Source organism: Sander lucioperca, chromosome 21, assembly GCF_008315115.2.
Source record: "Sander lucioperca isolate FBNREF2018 chromosome 21, SLUC_FBN_1.2, whole genome shotgun sequence".
Classification (NCBI taxonomy): domain Eukaryota; kingdom Metazoa; phylum Chordata; class Actinopteri; order Perciformes; family Percidae; genus Sander; species Sander lucioperca.
Window position 1 is genome coordinate 22,474,856 of NC_050193.1, and position 20,371 is coordinate 22,495,226.

A 20,371-nucleotide genomic window follows, 5' to 3' on the forward strand; every position below is an offset into this window, starting at 1 on the left:
CTCCTTTACACAAATCTTCAATTAGCAGTCAGTCTGCAGGCCTTAAAGGTGCAGCGTCTGTGTTGTTCTTTGCCAACATGGATGGAAGAGGTCTAAGACAGAAGAGACTGAGTATCAATAGTGGCTATTTCTTATACTCTACCGTAATAGATGTTTATACTTTACTGTAATAGATTTTCTTTTTATTTTCTTTTTTGTCATTAAAGTTTTTATTTCTTCATACACACATAAACATCCAATCAAACTCAAGAACAAACACTGACCTCAACATCAACAGACCAGCATACCACCCCCATATACAAAGGCCTCCTGCAAATCGACATTTCCTTTTTTTGAAACATCCAAAATATACATTCAGTACCATGTCTACAATTTTTTTCCATATGCCCTACCTACAAAAAAATACGTTCCCAGGTCCTCCTAAAATGTTCTTCTTCGTTGTTAATTCTAGCCAACATGCAATCATATGATGCAACTTCTGACATAATTTCCATCCATTTCTTAACATCTGGGGCGACTGTATTCTTCCATACTCTGAGAATTGTTCAAGCAGCTGTGACCATCCCAACTTTTAAAACCCCTCGTTCATATTTAGATATATTTGACATTTCTGTTTGGTCCCCTAACAAACACAGTCTTGGTGCTACAGGTACCACCACACCCAGCCATTTACTCATATAAAACCTCCATCAATGCATTCTTGACTAAATTTACCCTTTGTGATACAGGCTCTTATTTGTAAATATTTCCAAAAATTATCTTTATATTACAAGCCATTGAGTCCAATAAACAAATTTCTTCCCAATACGTATGGCTGGGTTATACCATAGAGAGGCGGAAGGTTGTCTTAAGTGCGAAATACCATATATCTTATGAGTTTCTCTCCAGACTGCTTTAGAATAAGACAACACTGGGTTTGAAAAATAATTATGCCCAGAAGTTGTTACACCATGTGAGAGGACATCCAGAGGTTCAAACGGGCTAGTTAGTTCCTTTTCAATTTTGATCCAGCTCAGCTCCTGATCTATCCCCTTCCAATGTTTTATCATTCTAGACATTTCGAATGATAGATTATATAATCTTACATTAGGTAGACCCATACCTCCCTTATTTTTATTTTCTTAATTTCGTATACTCTAATAGATTTTATTTTGGTTTACATGTATTTTGTGTAATATTTACAGTATTTCAGTTTTCAGCCACAGCTTCAAAATAAGGATCAATGGAATCAATTAAATTTGCATCAAAGCATTTCTGATTCTGGATCCAATTCTTTGCAAGAAGGCAACTTTATCAACAAATGTCACTGGCATGAAAGCTACGTACAGTAATAGGCTACAATGACAAGCAATGGTGCACTGATTTGCACAGAGTGCTGTATTTTGTATTTTGTTGTCCACTGTGTAATGGTTGATTGGAAGAGCTCATACGCTTGTTTGCAAGTTGTGTTATTTGAAGGCAAAATTTTCTTTTGCTGAATATTTTAAATGTTTTGGCACGGTTAGAGCCTTTTGCAAACAAAATGTGTCATTTTGACCATGAGTCCCACTGTTTCAGCCTGTGTGTTAACTGTTTTGAAAAATGTGGAGTTTGAGTTGACTGCTGTGTCAAAGCAATCGAGAAAAACTGTAAGTCATATGAAACGTGTGTGTTTCATATGATAACAAAATATGAAATTAGTTAGTTAATTAGTTTAGTTTTTATAGATTAGTGTATTATGTATTATATATATATATATTTTTTTGCAAGAGTGTTTCATTTTGCAAAGGGTCTGAGGTGTTCTGCTAATTGTGTGTAGTGTTTTGAAAAAACGGTACCCGTTTTCAAAATAGTGCTTAAGCAATCGGAAAAAACTGTAAGCAATCATGTGTTTGCGTACCTGATGGCTGTGTTTCACAGATTGGCTCATAGGTGTGGTCATTTTGACATCATTATATACTTCTGTGTCTAATGTATACAAGTGTGTTGAGTGTTTTGCAAATCACTGTGTGCATTGTTTTGCAAAAAGTGTGAGGCTGACATTGTGCTTATAGTGGTGCACATCTGGGCCAATGTTTTGGTCCTTGTGTTTTGATAATTGTGTAATACTTTTGATTTCAGTGTGTAAGCAATTGGCAAAAACTGTAAGTGTCTGAGGCGACCAGTTTAATGTCTGATGTCACTCTGTTATGAAACATTGGAAAGTTTTATTATGATGGATTTTTTTTAATTGTATTTAGTCTATCATATGTTCTACTTGCAGTGTGATGCACAATTACACTGTAGTCTACTTATGGTTTCTATGTGTTTACTCTGTAACATTTCATTTATCATAGTATCACTGAAGCAACTTTAAAAAGAGAGTAATGTTGTGATAATACAACAGAGAGGCACCTTTTTTGTACATTTCTTTATTGCCTATAATTAATAAATCAAATGTGTTCAATAAAATGACCACAAATTAAATACAACACAGCAGACCTGGGGATGGGGGTGGGGAGGATGGTCACAAGCGGCCCATGGTTCTTTTTATTTTAAATATGGCCACTGTGCAAGCTAATGCTACTGCTGAATATTCTCTGTACATGTATGCATTCATTTAACAGGTTTTAAAAATGCTACTTATGACATTACTTGCTTACTTGAATGTGCACCATAGGATTTATGGTATGTTTCAAAAGTCAAACTGATTAAACTGAGTAGTTTACACTTGCTTCCCCTACACACATCAATCATATATACTGCATGCTGTTAACTGCTGTTGTAGTCTATTACCAAAGTAATTCCTGTTTGAATTGTTCTCATGTAATTTTTCTGCAACTGCAGCTCTGCAAGGTACATTATTTAGAGCAGGTATGCCAAACATTTACAATTGATGGACAGGCCCATAAACAGACTGCAGCTCTTCAGTTTTACGTTGTTTAGTTATTTCTTTCAATCCAACCAAAAACTGTTTAGAAAATTATGACTGTGGGAAATTTTCATGGAAAACACTAATCATGTGTCAGAGGACTGCCTATGAATACGGAGTGAATGGCAACTTGCTCAGCTTGTGTTTGGGTACTATGTCAAACATGCCTTTGTTTTCAACTGAAATGTGGTCTTTCATCAAGTTTTAAGCCTTTTCTCAGGTCAAACCGGTCTTAACATTCACTGCAAATGACCGGAACAAAACAGAACCAAATATAGCACATTAAACAAATGTATACAACCATCATTTACTAGCTTTTCTAGGTGAAAAGAGTAAATTTTTTGTGACAAATTAGCTTTCAACTAAAACATATTTCTTTAGAAATATAGCAGCTTCATTTTGACACAGCTAAGATCCCTGAATGGAATTTTTTTTTTTTTAAATGTTTTTATTTTATTCTCTCTCCAAAACCACTGAGAGATCCCACCTTTCAAAGTGAGTGTTTGTGCCCTTTGTGTTAAAGTCTTTTTTACAATGATGACAAAATAAGCTTCTTGGGGCTGCAGATTCAGTCTTTTAAACTGAGCAATGAGGGCACAATCCACAAAGCACCACAGCAAAGAATGACATGAATCTAAACTTGACCTACTTTCAGCCAATGGGTGTTGTCAGACTGCAATTCTATCTGTGCGGGTCGTTGCACATGAAGACTCATGCTTTCTAGTATAGGAGTTGCTGAGTCATAGTTTAAAATCCACACTCCACTCTGCACAATTATTTTTGTTTAATCATTAGTTAGTCGGTATCATCAGCACATCTTGTTGTCCACAAACAATCAAACGGAGATGACAAGAATAACTAGCTGAAGAAAAACTAATTGTATGACGAGATATATTAAAAAAGCCTTATGAAAGGAGCTGATTGTGCAGACCGGACTGGGACAAATCCTTTCATCTGAAACTGTCCTAATGTCTATGAAAACGTCACGCTATATCAAACTAAACATCCTATTTTTCACGACATCAAAGCAATTTTTTTTTGCATCACAAGAAGTTTAAGTTCAAAGCAGTGCAGAATGAAAATCTCCTCTAGTCCCCTGAAATTCAACCAGGTCAGACACTGTTGCTGCATTCTGATTTTGCCTTTTAAATTGTGTATCTTAATGAGACAGCTTCCGTGTCTGTACTCTGGCCTGCTTCTCCAAACTGGGGGTGTGCCAATCACAACTGACTATAGATACAACCCCACTTGAAAATATCCAAACTACCCCTTTAAATGTGGATAAATGGCAAAAAAAGTGAAAGTTAAGTACAGTTAAGTTGAATCTAATGACGTTTTAGACAGAGGGTGAGCAAATATACTTATTGTATGCAAACTGAGCAGTCAAAAATTCACTCGAGGAAATTAAGTGTTTGTTCGACAGCCACAGAAGCGGAAACACTTTTCCTAAAGACAGATGAGTGATTGAGCACTGTAGTGAGGCTGAAGGTCAGGTCAGGTCAAGTTATAGACCTTTTTCACAGCAGACATGTTGCCATGTCATAGTAGGAAAAGCACAGGTGTACTACTACACTTAGGAGAGGCCCTGGTATTTTGCATGCTGACTCACTGAAATAGCTTACTGGGACACTTGATGTAACTGAGCCATCGTTAAGGTTATCAATTTCAGCTGTGCTTTTCCTACTATGACAAGTCAAAATGTCTGCTGTGAAAAAGGCCCATTAACGGGTCACGTGATGGGCCCAGTCAGCTGCAGGTAAACAGCTGATTTCTCCCCTGTCTCTTTGTGCCTTTATGTGTTTCGTGCATTATGTGCAAGAATCATACGTGTTTTTAACTGTGAGAAACTTCTGTAGAAGCCGAACAAAATGTGTGTTGTATGAAAATGGTCAGCTGAACAGAGCAGCATGAGCCCGAATCACTGCATAAGAGTTAGTCAAGGACACATAAAAAGAAACATTCAAAGAACTTCAACCCTAGCAAAATGTGATTTTAACTGTGAGAGCAGACTACAAAGACTTGTGTGTGGAAGCAAACAGGATTACACAGTTTACCAGAGGCTAGCTGCTCCTTAGTTTTAGGGTTAGACATTTTGGTTTTGTTATGATGTTTGCAGTACGGATAAAGACAAACTTTTTTTTGTAGCTAAATCCTTTCAAAGTGAAACAATTAGCAGTTATAAAAGAGAATTGCCTTGCATGATAAATTATCATTTGTTGATTGATCTCTGTTCATCTACATTCAGTGAATAAGAAGGAAGGTTATGAGAACGTGAATTTTATTGTATGTTCAGCAAGAGTTTTCTTTCTGTGAACATTGTTAATGTTATGGGGGGAACATTTGTTTTGCAGGAGGGGACATTCTGTGAAAACGTGGGTGGCTAATTCTTAATTAAAAATAACAATGTTGTACTATGTGCAATAATGAAGCGTGTGGTTGCTCATCTAACATGGTCTTAATCCCTATGTAGTTGTACACATAGGTGGCAAACACACACATACACACACAGAAACTTGTACACTTCTGATGACATGTCTGAAGTTTGCGTAATATCCAGAGCAACTGGGATGGTGTTTTTTCGAAAGACGTGTTTTTTTCAATGGAAACGTTCTGTTCACCTCCATTGTATTGGGGTGTAGGTACAACTTTCAGAGGTGCATATCTCAAAAAGTGGGCACATAAAAAACTAAACTATCGCCATGGATAGTTACTATAACAGTGACGAAATAAGACTTTTTGTTAATTTGGGTGAACCCACCCTTTAAACCATAACCGCAACACACACAATCCTAAAATAAATGGCCAACCTTGTGGGGATCAAATTTATATCCCCAGTCCCTGCAGTGTGAGAGTGTGAACATATGCTGTATAATGTCCTTCCATCCCTGTGTCTAACACAGCAGCAGGAGCACACACACTGGACTCTCTGTGCCAACATGTCTCCACATAAACGTCCAGCTAACATTACATGACACTACACTGTTTGCACAAGACAGAAAATCTATTTCTGATATCACACCTTTGGGCAAAATAAACGTGGCTTAACATCCACCTCAATGCTTGTCAAGTCTTTCTTGTTAAAGGTCCTATGACATGCTGCTTTTTGGATGCTTTTATATAGGCCTCAGTGGTCCCCTAATACTGTATCTGAAGTCTCTTTCCTGAAATTCAGCCTTGGTGCAGAATTACAGCCACTAGAGCCAGTCCCACAATGAGCTTTACTTAGTATGTGCCATTTCTGTGTCTGTAGCTTTAAATGCTATTGAGGAGGAGAGAGGGGGGGGTAAGGTGGAGGGTGGGGGTGTGGCCTTGACCAACTGCCATGCTTCGCTTGTTTTCAAGCCATGATGTCTCTCTCTTTCTCATGGGCGGGCCAAATTCTCTGGGTGGGCAAAGCAGAGAAAGGGGAGGTAACCTTTCCCCTTATGACATCATAAGGGGAAGATTCCAGATCGGCCCATCTGAGCTTCCATTTTCTCAAAGGCAGAGCAGGATACCCAGAGCTTGGTTTACATCTATCGTCATTTCTAGCCACTGGGAGACCATAGGCAGGCTGGGGGAACTCATATTAATGTTAAAAAAAAAACTCATAAAATGAAATTTTCATACCATGGGACCTTTAAATGAAAAGCAATTGTCAACATGGAGGCTAAAATGACTGTCACAGTGGTAACTTTCCCATCAGTGCAGCCTATTATAATGCTGTGCTGTTTCCGGTCTGTCCACTGTCATGTATGTAGGACTTCTGTTACACATTGATTCTAAAATGTATCAATTGATCACGAAAATCAAAAAAGACTGTGAGATGCACACATACAAAGATAGTCAAATTTCAAAATATAGCCATGCTACATTTATCATAATCGCTATTATTAATGAAAAAGCCCTGTATGAGTCTCCTATGTAAAAATGACTCCTTAACCATATACATTGGTTGGTAATTCACCCAGGGATTTGTGCACTGGTGCATTGTCATGTTGAAACAGGAAAGGGCCTTCCCGAAACTGTTGCAACAGAGCAGGACACACTATTGTCTAATACGTCACTGGAACTAAAACAGCCCCATAGACCAAAAGAATGTGGACAGGTGCATATCATAACACGTTTTTTTGTCCAAAAGAAAAAAATTCCACCCAGTCATCAACATGCTCTTTGCATTTAGACTATTGTGACAATATGACAATCAGATCAACAATAACAACCGTGTGTGACACACAAAGCAGAACCCTGACCCGATGACATGAATGGGTCAAGCGATGTAAAGTTTTCTCTTCATGAGAAATGGGTTAACAGAAGGTGGAGGCGGGGAAACAAATAAGCTTGATGAAATATACTGAAATAATCCGTCAGCACTGAGGCTTTAAGCCTGCTGCTGCTGCTGAAATGATTCTGAATCTGCAACAAAACTATTCCTGTTACGTAACACTTCATGAAACAATTACATGGACTCGGGCTGTTATCCCTCGCTTGTAACAGCAGAGTCCTGAGTCTGAAACTACACAGCCATCCCAGCAGAGACTGTTCAGTCAGTCAGACCTGCACTCGGGCTTTTCTCATCCTTCCATCAGAGGCTGTTGGCAGAATTTTTCCCTTAAAGGAAAATTCATAGGAATTCCATATAATCACCTCATAAACTTGGAACGTCTAGAAAACTGCACAAGCAACATTATGTTTGTTTCAGGCCTGTATTGAACTTTGAACCAAACTTTTTTTTTTTAACCACATTCACAATTGAGCATTATTTAAAAAAATTGAAAAGACAAGAGACATCAAAAATGACATTATCATACGGCCGATAATGCACATACACCTTCAACATGTAGAAATCCAAAGACTGACAGTCTGCGCCTACTTACAGTTCCTGCTCTATGATTGGACAATCTCTGTTCAAGGTTTGGGTTTTGCACCACCATTGCAACACCATATATAATAGGCGTACATAAATAACGATTGACATGAGTCAAACAGTCTTATTAAAAAAACTAAATTTTGAGGTTTACCAAACTCACTTCAGGCTTGTTCTATTGAGACATGTGTCTGTCATTTTGTCTGCCGCGCCATAGCCCTTATAGTCAAAATGAACCCTGTATTGACGACCAGCTTCCTTGTTCTGGAAAAAAAAACATTCAATTTACATATTTCTGCAGTTGTTAGAAAACATTTCCCAGAATTGTTGAGCATCAAACGCTTGCTTTGTTGGTTGCGTACGTGCAGTGACAGTCCTCCTGAAGAAACTTAACTGGGCCATGTGGAATACAACAATATCACATTTCCTGGAAAGTCTTTTTCTTTAGAAAAAAGGCAAGTCATGACAAAGGCTGAGTGTCAGGTTCATATTTTTCTTGGTAATTTCCCCAGCCAAGGAGAAGAAATCCTTTGTGAAAACATAATCAGCTTGATGTGGCATTTGTAAATAAATAATGTCTCTTAATTAGGACTTCACCTTCATCATTTATCTCATTTTGGGGGCACAAATTCCCTTTTTTTCCCACCAAACCACAAAGTAACAGATCTTTGACGGTAAGGAAGCATAATTACATCAAACCGCATTCTCCTGTCTTTGGATGAGAAATGGAAACAATCCTCTGCTTTAGGCTTTCTGCAGAGTTTCCTGCGAACTCCCCGCCTACCTGCTCATCATCTCCTTTTGCCAGCAGGTGAGAGATGTTGAGTTGTAGGGTTGTTCATCTCCACATCCCACACAATGCATTAAACACTCACATCCCTCTGCTCGCCGCCATGCACTCAGGTGCTCCCCCCACACACGGAGAGGGCTGCAGGTGAAACAAGTGGCTGACAGATACTGTGTATTTCTGGAGCCTGTAATGTGCTGAGTCCATTTATAGAGATAGGAGGGAAAAGTGATGCATGGACAGATGCTCTGCTGTCATTGACTTGACTGTTTAAGAAGCAGACAGATGAATTAGTGAAAAAGTAGTCCTAAAATAATGAATCTGAAAAGATTACAGAATGTTGGTTATCGAAGGAATATTTTGTTTTCATTGCATTTCTCTCAAAATATGTCCATTTGTAAGAGCCCACTGGTGCTAAAAAAAACAAGCTCAGATTGTGTGAACCAAGTACTGCTGTGGACAAAATTATATAAGCAGAATTTTCATCCATTTAAATAATTATTCTCGAGAATGCTGTAATTTAAAATAAAAAAGGAGAGTGACACTTGAATGAGTGATTTGAGAGCTCTGGCTAGAGCAAGTCCTTTACAGTGTGTTTGAAATTCAATTTCACAAAGTACTGTGGAAATGGGGCTTATTTCTGCTCTCAGCATTAATTACCAAAAAGGCAGAATTATCCAAGAGGGAAAACAACTTGAATGTTTGGATCTCCACTAGCCTCTGCTGCAGCAGCTGCTAATCTTACAGTACATATTGGTTGTGTTGAGTGTGCTAATTCAGACTTGTATGTGCTGTTAAGGAAAAAGGTATCAGATGAAAATGATAAAAGCATTTGTTTACAGCATTACATGGATGGATTACTGAACGGCCCAGAGGCCCAAGGGGTGGGGGTCCTGACTCACAAAGTGTTGCTAAAATAACACAAAACAACGAATTTTTGCAGGATATACAGTAGATCTTCTACTTTCTATCTTAAGAATACCATGAAATATTCTAGTACATCAGATTATATTGATTTATTCATACACGACGGGTGACAGATTAAGGAAGAACCTGAAATTAGTGGGAAGACATTATGAATTCAAAACGCTTCCAACAAACGAGGGCTCACTGAATGCTTTAATGAAAATAAAGTGATTCATATATGCTATCGTTACAAATGCTTCAACATTACTCAAAGGAAAGCTGGCTTTGTTAATGTACAAAAAACATTTGTTTTGCAAAAAAAAAGATACTAAAATATTATGTAATCAGATCAATATTAAAAGAGGTCACAGTGAAGATGGGCAAATTACAGTCATATTTGGATTAAAAAAACAGCAGCATTTGTTTTATCTGCACTATGGTTAATAGGAATGGCGGCCCAAAAGAGACAGCAAATGAATTAATAAATGTTTGCAATAAATGAAGGATAAATACATTTGAATTTCCCCCAAAAAGGATATTTTAATAAATGACAGAATGTATAAATGTTGTATTTTTTTATTACATTTACTTTTGTATTTCTGTAATCCTTATATATTTGCAGATTTGGTCTCTATCACCTCAATAAAAGAGCTGTGTATTATCATACTGTCAAACATGTGTGTCTATTTTCTCCCTCTTTTCTTTCATGCCGAGTCTTGATGTGCATCATCTATTTTTGTTAATGCATCCTGCCTTTGTCACCTAGTGACCTCACCAGCCTTCAAGTACCACATTTTTTCCTCCTGTATGGAGGGGGGGTTACGGGAGGCGACATCACACAGAGAAACCAATAATCCTGCCAAAACAACAGTGCCTGTGAGGATTAAACAGAAGGACCTGGCTCATCCAGCCTCCTCTCTGATTTGAGATGCATTTATTTAAAATAGGGACAGTGCATTTTGATAGAATGTTTATGTAAATATACAAGATTCTTTAGTCCCATGTTGATGTTAAATTAATAAGTTTGATTACATACTGATTGTAAAGTACACTCAGTCTAATGAGACTTCTTTCACAGTCTGCGTGATTCTGCAAAACAAAGATAGTATTGAAGCTGCTGGAGCAAGCCTGCACACACATGCAGAGAGAGAAATCACACACACACACACACACACACACACACACACACACACACACACACACACACACACACACACACACTTTCTCCCCTGCCGTGCTCTGCTCTCAGACTGGAGTAACATGCTGTCATCATGGACAGACACGTTTCCAAGCACATGCCCTCTGTCTCTCTATGTCTTCTCTGTTTGTCTCCCCCTTGTTTTGTCTCCTTGTTTCTTTTTTGTCCTCCTTTTTTGACTCTCTTTTTCCTACATCCCAATCCTCTGTTCCTATATCATAAACAAAACAACATGTTGATGTTATGTGCCAGTGTATTTCCATGTTTTGCCTCTTGCAGGAGAGCTGTGTGAGTCAGAAAGCAGAAATCAGGTAGAGAATGTCCACACGGCACAGCAGGCCATTTTAATTCAGCCCTCTCATTTTTCCATGACACAGAGCGTAAACAATTTGGACACAGCAGAGCGCCTCATTAAACGACTGCTGTCTGCTCCCCTTCTGATGTTCAGTTGATTGAAGTTATTGGTGTTGAGCCCAAGCATCCCTTAGTGAGGGAGTGACTGCAACCAGAGAACACGTGATTATTATCACGTGATTATCCTCCCCAATTAACAAGAGTTGGCTTTGATTGGCTTTTCCCATGCTGCAGATATATCCATGTGTGAAAGACTCCTGTACATGGATGATAGCAGTGGTTATCAACACAACTGTGGACTTGCATCACATTGACTCAAGTCATGAACCTGCTGACTTTAGACTTCACACAATCAAAGGATACATCTACACTACTATGTTTTCCTTTTTAAGCGGCGTTTTGAGACAAAAACAATCTCAAGAGTTTTAGCTCCAGTAGCAGAACTAACATATGTCCATATTACCAGGTCTGACAACGCATATCACATTACCATTAGCATACACTGGGCATGCGCATGCCGGTGTAAACAGGAAGCAGATTGTCCTACGTTACTCCGCGGTTGAAAATCATGGATGTTTAAAGTTGAAAATACAGAAAATACTTTGGAGAAAGAACAACAATAGCAAAAGGAAAAGCAATTATTCATTTGCTTGGACTGACAATAAGGTGGAACTGGAACCTAACCGATAACACTGATTGACTGACGGTGCAAATGACGGTTTCAAATAAAAACGGGGCAGCAGTGTTTCCAAATGTCTTCGTTTTAGGGGCTCTAAAATGCAATAGTGTGGGTGTGAGGCGTAAACAAAATGTAGTAGTGTAGATGTATCCAAAGAGACTTAAAGGAGAATTCTGGCCAATTTTTACATTACTCTTAATCGCTATAATTATGCGTGTACTTTCGTTTGAAAAAAACCCGACCCGAATCGGTGCAGGCAACACGGAGTAGCTGCAGCTACGTGTACAAGCACGGCTAAAACTACCACACAAATCGACACTGCTAAGCCTCCTACTCACCAACACCAGATCAATCACACACAAAATGGATGAAGTACAAATACACACGGAACTGCTGCGTGATATTTTAGCTGAACACACTTATCACAGACGACAGCTAACAGCTAGCAGCTAGCAGCTAACAGGGCGAGCTAGCTACCAGCAGAATCGAGACAGGGTAGGTGAATTAAAACAATGTCTGAGTTGAAAACGCATCTTATTGTCAAGTAAGGGCCCTGTTTATGTTGCACAGACATTTTAATTGCATTTCGTGTCTGTTAAGAGGCACAAAGGCACTCTAAAACCTGCCTGACAACTGCCGTTTTAGCTCAGTGGAAGCTTGTACACGTAGCTGCAGCTACTCCATGTTGCCTGCACCGATTCGGGTCGGGTTTTTTTCAAACAAAAGTACACGCATATTTATAGCGATCAACATTAACGTAAATATTGGCCGGAATTCTCCTTTAACTCGACTTAGACTCTTTCATCTTTAAAGTTACCAACCAACTGTTGTGCTAGTTACGTCTACCCTCTCTGGCAGACAGACCACTGCTGGGTGATGCACAACCACAACCACATACCACAAGTTTGGCAAACAAACAACCCCTCTTTCATTTTTTAATAACATCTAGCGAACGACTGTCGTACAACCGTAGGTTGTAGCTAAAACAAACGCTAGATGGCCAATGCTGAGCTAAACATGTTTGCTAACCTATCAGGGTACATTTTCAGGTGAGGTTGAGCCAGAATCCTTTATCTTGATACCATATATTTTGCATTCAGCGCTTCGTTTCTCTGGGCCTTGTTGTATGAAGAAGGCAAAGCTTCTAATGAATGGCACAGCAGCTGCTGGTGCAGTTGACATGTTTGTTGTCCTTGTAAAGTTTAGGACTTGGATTTGACTTGCGTATCGTTGGTCTTGAATTGGGACTTCATAACCAAGACTTGAGACTTACTTGTAAATTGCAAAACAATGTTTTTGTCCTACCTCTTGTAATCAGTGCACCCGTGTGGCTAAAACTGGCTCCATAAAACCGTTTGATCCTTATAATTTCCTTTTCAACCAGCATGCTGCTTGAGACTTCCAGTGACGGGATGAAGGAACGTTCCTTTGCCAAAGGTAATGATGAAGACTTGCATTCACAGAGCCCTGACTTTAACCTCATCCAACACCTTTTGGGATGACATGAAACACTGAATGCAATCCAGGCCTATCATCCAACATCAGGATTGGTTTATAGAAATTTGACTCCCCATTAAATGGGATCTTTAAGGCACTGAATGGTTTAATGTACACACCCTAAATTTACAAGGGTTTAATGTACACAGCCTACATTTACAAGGCCCAATAATTCCCCCAAATTAAACTCTAAAGGGTGTAGAGTTTTTATCCAACACTAGCGGTGAGATATGAAATTTAGATTTATTATTATGCTCTTTACAACAGAGTGGGTCTTTAGGTTTATGCCACTAAAGTCTTATGGTGTAGGTAGGGGGAAGACTGGGTTCATGTTCAAATAATAAAACTGTTTAACCAGGATGCCAGTGTTAAATGCCACACCCTCAGTTTTATCTGCACGCCACTTCCTGCATCTGGACTAAATGCTGCCAATGTCAGATTTTTGCATAAGATGATAATTCGTCAAAACTTGTGCCGCATCATTGGCCTCTTGCGATTCTGATTGAACTGATTATCTCAGGGTTATCACGCATGTCGGCATTTACAGGCCCATTGACACACATTTAGAAGACTGAATGTTCTCTGTGCTTGCAGAGACGCGTTCATGCATCTATTGGCAGAACTCCAGCTTAAGTCCATCTTGGGCAGAACTGGTGAAAGAGCTTTCCATTCTGCAGGAACAGGTTTAATATGGGAGTGAGCCAATTATCTTAACTTGGGTTCCAACCCGGTGGGTTCTCATAATGGGATAATGTTTATGCTTGTGATGAGTTAAGAAGAGAATTCTCTCAGGTAAATATAGAGACTGATGCACTGTTTGTGCAGCTGAATGGATAAGACACACGCCGTCCTTTAGGCTCGTCTGGCCCGTCTGTTATTTCCGGTGTACCATTGTTGGTTGGGCAACAGCAGCTGCCCCGGCAGTACCATCCTCCTGCCTTCAGGCGGCCAGAGCAGAGCCAGTGTCTGAGGAGCCAGCCGAGGCTTTGGAGTAGTGTGTGTGATTGTATGAGTGTATGTGTTTTGGAGGGGGGGGCTGTCGTCACGGAAGCCCCTTGGAGGTTCGCCATCCAGCCTTCAAGTGATTCACACAGGCGCTAATGTCATAGCGCTCACAACTATCACGAATTTAGTTGCTGTGGAGCTAGATCTGCTCAGTGATACACAAAGTGGGGGACAGGAAATCCTAAAGAACAGGGCTCAACTAGGTTTCATGTGTGATGGCTCAGAGCCTGTTTACTGTTGTTTTGCTTGTGCACTTGCAGGTCTGTGGCTGAGGTCATAATGAGGTAACTCCAGTCCTCATAGCCGGTCATAACAATGAACCTAGATACCAGTTGAGACACATATGTGTTTTTTTTGTTTTTTTTTAATTGTTTTTTATATTTTTGAACATATAGAACAGACAAATACAATTGAACAAGAACAAACACCCTCACCCACCCCCCACCCTCTGTGGTCTCAAAGAAAACAAAAATCACACCTTGCCTAATCACTCTCCTCTACTTCTTGTGATGCTGAGGTCATTAGGACTGATACTTGTGCTGCTGCGCCTTTCCATAGGTCCATAATTGATGATTTGACTTTGTTAATCCTTGCTGTAGAGAGCTCAAGCATAACTATGTCTACAAAATACGCCAACCACTGTTTTATACAAAGCGAGTGGGGGGGGAGCCAGCGCTGAGCTATCATTTTCTTGGTCGCGGTTAAGCCGGCTAACCAAATTTTCTTCTGTCTCTCAAGCAGGTGTAATTTAGAGTCATCATTAAGTAACAAAACAATCGGGTCAGTAGGAATTCGACATCCTATCACATCGGATATTATTGATGTTTTATTCCAGAGCTTATGTACCTGTTCACACTCCCATACCATGTGCAGGAAAGTTCCAGTTTGTTCAGGTTGACAGAACGTGCAATAGGGAGTAGGAATAGGGCTGAACGATTTTTGAAAATAATCTAATTGCGATTTTTTTCCCAAATATTGCGATTCGATAATTTTTTAAGCTCTTTGTCTTCTGTATTATTCAACAAAGACAAACAATAAATCCTTTTATAGTATGAACAACACAGAATTACACACTAGACAGTTAAAAAAGTAAAAATATAGTATATACACACACACACACACACACACAACAGTGTATTTTTTTTACAGTGCACAGAGAGGAGCTGCCTCCAGCCCCTCCCCCTCGTGAAGTTGCGTGCTGCCGAGTGCAGAGAGGCTATCGTTGCGTTAGCTAGTTGCTGGTGTTCTTGCCGTGGGATTAACTGTACTAATAAAACTGTTGAAACACCGCGGCCACGCTGCTGTGAAAGCTCCCCGAACGTCATTTATCAGAGTCTGGTTGTTACCCCTCTCAGTGGCAGCTCCTCCACTCCATATCTTTATAACGGAGCTAACTGCTAACCGGAGCTAACCGCTAATCAGAGCTAGCTAATAGTTGCCAACCGAGCCTTCAGGTCTGCGTGTCTGTATCCATTAACTGCACGTATGGACTCGAACCAGAATAAAACCCTTCATTTTATTAAAATGGCTGTAAAAGTTTTAAACTACAACTCAGAGTTGTTTGAATGACAGAAATCAGCTCAAGGTACAGTGTAGCGTTAGCGTGCTAGTTGATGCTTTCTCTGCGGAGTGCAGACTGATTTGCTCTCGCGAGTCATGTGACCAAATCGCAGCCTTTGCGATTAGGAAATCGCGTTTTAACATATCGCGATATTATAGCAAATGCAATTAATCGTTCAGACCTAAGTAGGAATGACTTTAGAGACATATCTCTTCTGAGGCGTCCAATATGTCCTATGGCATATGTTGAAGTGGATCTGCTGGTGATTTGGGTTTTTGGAGCAATGGGAAATATTGTCCCAAACTGTCTCCCAATTAATTGCGTTCCCCTCAGGGCTCAGCTCTCGCTCCCATTTCCTCGCTATTGGGAGTTCCCCTACGGATACTTCACATCAGTTTAGCATAAATCTTGGATGCTAATCTTCTTGCAGGAAAATCAACAAACCATTTAATGAATGGGTGCGGCTCAAGACTGTCTCTCCATGGCACTCCATAACATATTAGGGCTAATCTTAAGTGCAAATACAAGAAAAAATATGTCTTAGGGACCTCAAACCTAGTTCTTAGATCTTCAAAACTCAACATACCTTTCTCATTGAATAACTGGTTTACCGTATAACTGCCTCTGTCACTCCACTGTTTACAAGCAAAGGGTTTGTTGCCAGACATTAAGTGTGTATTGTGCCAGATTGGGGTGTTCAAATGCCACTTGTTGGTGTAGCCTAGTTGCTCCTCAACCTGTTTAAAGTTAGTCAATGTGTTGGTGATAATAGGGCCATAGGCTAGCATACACTTTTTTGGACACACCTGCAATGGCAAGGTCTTGCAGTCTTAGACTTCCAGTGAGGTTTTGCTCTATTTCTCTCCATGGCACTGTAGATGAGGGGTCCATCCACACTCTGAGGGCCCGTAGCTGAAAGGCCCTGTGATACACTTTAAGGTTGGGGAGGGCCAGGCCTCCCGTGTTTGAGGTACGTTGCAGGGTAGAGTATTTTAGTCTAGGTTGTTTATTATTCCAAATATATTGCCGAATTAAGGTATCAAGTTTCTTCCAGAAATTTATCGGTGGAGGTTTTGGGGATCATTGTACTTAAGAAATTCACACGAGGAACTATGTTCATTTTAATAACAGCAATCCTGGAGCGTAGTGATCCCGGCAGCACAAACCAATTGGCCAGATTCCTTTGAACACTATTTAATACAGTTTCATAGTTGTCCTTCCTGGACAACTCACTGTAGCGATGCGTGAATGGTGATGCCCAAATATGTAATTTTGCTTTGGGTTGGTATTGTGACACTAATGGCTGATGCCACATGCCTCTTGTTCAATAAAAGAAGATTAGATTTATTCCAGTTAATTTTATAGCTGGAGACTGAGCCAAATTATATTATTTTGCCTTATGGCTTGGGCTAACGGTTCAAGAGAGATTGCAAATAGCATGAGGGAGATCGGACATCCCTGTCGCGAGCCCCGCTTAATGGGAAATGTCTGATGAAAAGCAACAAAGTCAAAAATCTGAGGGGGTCTCTCACATCTGAAGGTGTCTGCCATGTGGCATTGTAATTTAATCTTAAACAACGCTCATTATCCATCCCTGTGCGGTCTCTTACCATTAAAGACGTTAAATTAAAATATAAAATATAGGCTACTACAGGACGTAGACCTGAGCCTACCCTACGCTCATGAATGCAGCATGACTGCACTTCACCACCACACCACTAGGCTATGTGAGCAAACCGCATAGGCTACGATCGATTTGACAGCACTCGCAAGTCCGAAGAAGTCACCTTGCTTTTAGCTTAATGTGCTTTTGAGGTAAATACCACCAATACATCTTAAATAAATAAATCTGTAGCTATCCTCTGGCATTCAGAACTCCGGAAAAGTTCCCAGATATTTTGAAACACCTGTCAGCAATACAATGCAATCTCTGATGGCGGAATATTCAGTGAATAGGCTTCCCGACAACATCGCAGTGCAAATTCCAAAATTGTTCGTCTATTTATTTCCACGGTTCAACACACGAGACGACTGAACACCCAGGTGTTGTTATCACTACGTGCACATTATAAGACTAGAACATAGTTTGGCTGTGCATTGGCTTTATTCATTTCTGCCAGTTAGTGCATTTTCCCTGTGTAGAAGTTAAAGACTACATGCATTATGACACTGAGGATATCTGAGACGGTGGTCTGGTTCAAATGAGTTACGTTTTATTTCATTGTGAAATTGAGAATGACACTCAGACTAAATTGTTTAGTCTATTTCTTTGTATTGCGAAATTGAAATGAAATATGGACTATTACAATCAATAATATGTTGAAATCTCTGTCTGTTTTGTGCGTGTATCAAGATAATAGCCTAGGCCTACCGTGCGCATATACTGCACAAAAACGCCACTCGCGCCTAGACTATTTAATTGTATAGCCTTGTTAGGCTATGTGCAGGGTGTGCCAACTTTTTTTTATGAGACAGAGAGACCCCCTTAAAAGACAAAAATATCATTCGAACACTGCTGAGAGTGCAATCCATTGGTTGAGACTATGGCTGTGGGATTCGCATATAAAGTATGCACCATGTCAATGAATTTGACCCCCAAACCAAGCCTCTCCATTACTTGCCACAAGTAGTTCCACTCTAGGTGGTCGAAAGCCTTTTTCTCGTCCACTGATAAAACTGCTGCCGTTGTTGGAAGATTTTTGGCTTCTTCTATTACATGAAATAGTCTGCGTATATTGTCTGCAGCATGACGCTTGGGTATACAGTCATGTGAACAAATTAGGGCACCCATGCTAAAGTTGACTAAAAAGAGGAATAAAAAAATAATCTTTTGCAAATTGATCTTAATGCCTTAATTAAAAAAATGAGGAAAAATCCAATCTTTAAGGACACCAATTTTCTTTGTGAATGAATAATGTATCGTAAATAAATAAATGTTCTTCCTTAAAATACAGGGGGCATAAGTAAGTACACCCCTATGTTAAATTCCCATAGAGGCAGGCAGATTTTTATTTTCAAAGGCCAGTTATTTCATGGATCCAGGATACTATGCATCCTGATAAAGTTCTCTTGGCCTTTGGAATTAAAATAGCCCCACATCATCACATACCCTTCACCATACCTAGAGATTGGCATGGTTTTATTTCAGTTAGCCTAATAGCTGGTTTGATTTGCATTGAGAGATTTTATAGAAAGTACCCCATGCCAATCTCTGGATCCTGGATCCATGAAATAACTGGCCTTTAAAAATAAAAATGTGCCTGCCTCTGTGGGAATTTAACATAGGGTGTACTTACTTATGCCCCCTGTATTTTAAGGAAAAAACATTTATTTATTTACGATACATTATTCATTCACAAAGAAAATTGGTGTCCTTAAAGATTGGATTTTCCTAATTTTTTTAATTAAGGCATTAAGATCAATTTGCAAAAGATGATTTTTTTATTCCTCTTTTTAGTCAACTTTAGCATGGGTGTCCTAATTTTTTCACCTGACTGTAAAACCTGATTGGTCGGGGTGGACTAGCTTCTCGATAAAGCGCTCTAAGCGGAGAGCCAGGACTTTGGAATAAAGCTTAATATCAGTCCCGATGAGGCTGATGGGCCTGTAATTTGAGCACTCCGTAGGATCTTTGCCCTTCTTTGGCATCACGGAAATCAGCGCGGTGTTGGTTTGTTGGTGGAAAGTACCCTTTTCTATGGCTGAAATTAAAGCTTGTAAAATGGTAGGTCCTAATATGTCAAAATACTGTAGAAGAAGGAGTAGAAGGATTGAATAGTGGCGCTGACATCTATATTCTTCCTTCTTAAATAGTCCAGGAATTTAGCTAGTTTGATTGGCTCGTTTAGCCCCCTGATGTTAACTGAAAGGCTTGAAAGCTCAGCCATATTCAAAATTTACACGCATACATGTCTCGAGTACCCTACCGTAATTTGCTGAAAAAAATGTAGTAAAAGGTGAACTGTTGTTCTGAGCAAGTTGTGACAAAAACATAAAAAGTAAAATAATTCCCCTAACCCTCTGAGGCCACAAGAACCCCTCCCCTATTTGTAAGATGTGTGACCACATCAAACACAGTTTGCGCAAAACTCCAGCTCAAAACTACACCTCCTGTCTTAAGCAACAGGTCAATTGAAACAGGTCTAGTGAATTCTTATGTTAAACATAAACAATATTATAAACACCTTCGAACAATTTCTGGACTAAGCTATGTGAAAAACAGACCAGTCTAGATGGAGCAATAAGCAGATTATGAGCTGAACAGACCGGATCCCTCATGTTCTTTCAGTCTAGCTTAAATGTCAACAAACAGACTGTAAACTGACCAGCCAGCATTTATCATGCACCTTCAATCTGGTTAAGTGTCCCTTTAAAGCTCGGCTTCAAAACTTACATACAGTATCCTTAGGATTACCAGCCATTATTTGTTACCTGTTACCTTTTTTTCAGCCCAATTAAGTGTCCTCAAAAATATAGATTGTAGACCGAGTAGCCAGCATTCATCATTTCTTACAGTCTGATAAAATGTCCCTTCAACGGTTGGTTTCAAAATTTACACACAGTGTCCTCCAGTCAAACTCGGTACAGTAGCCCAAATACCGTTAGTCAACAGGTGCTGAGTCCTCCAGTCGCGGCCCGGGCATCGAAC

The 20,371-nt window shown here is 39.7% G+C and overlaps 1 long non-coding RNA gene across 1 annotated transcript; it reads right to left on the reverse strand.

Moving 5' to 3' along the window:
* Positions 1-6,840: 6,840 nt before the first annotated feature.
* On the reverse strand, positions 6,841-17,695 carry LOC118494070. Its single transcript, XR_004896130.1, has 3 exons — positions 17,600-17,695; positions 14,248-14,254; positions 6,841-6,851 (listed from the first exon to the last, which is right to left on the reverse strand). It is a non-coding gene; the product is annotated as an uncharacterized LOC118494070 (long non-coding RNA).
* Positions 17,696-20,371: the final 2,676 nt, after the last annotated feature.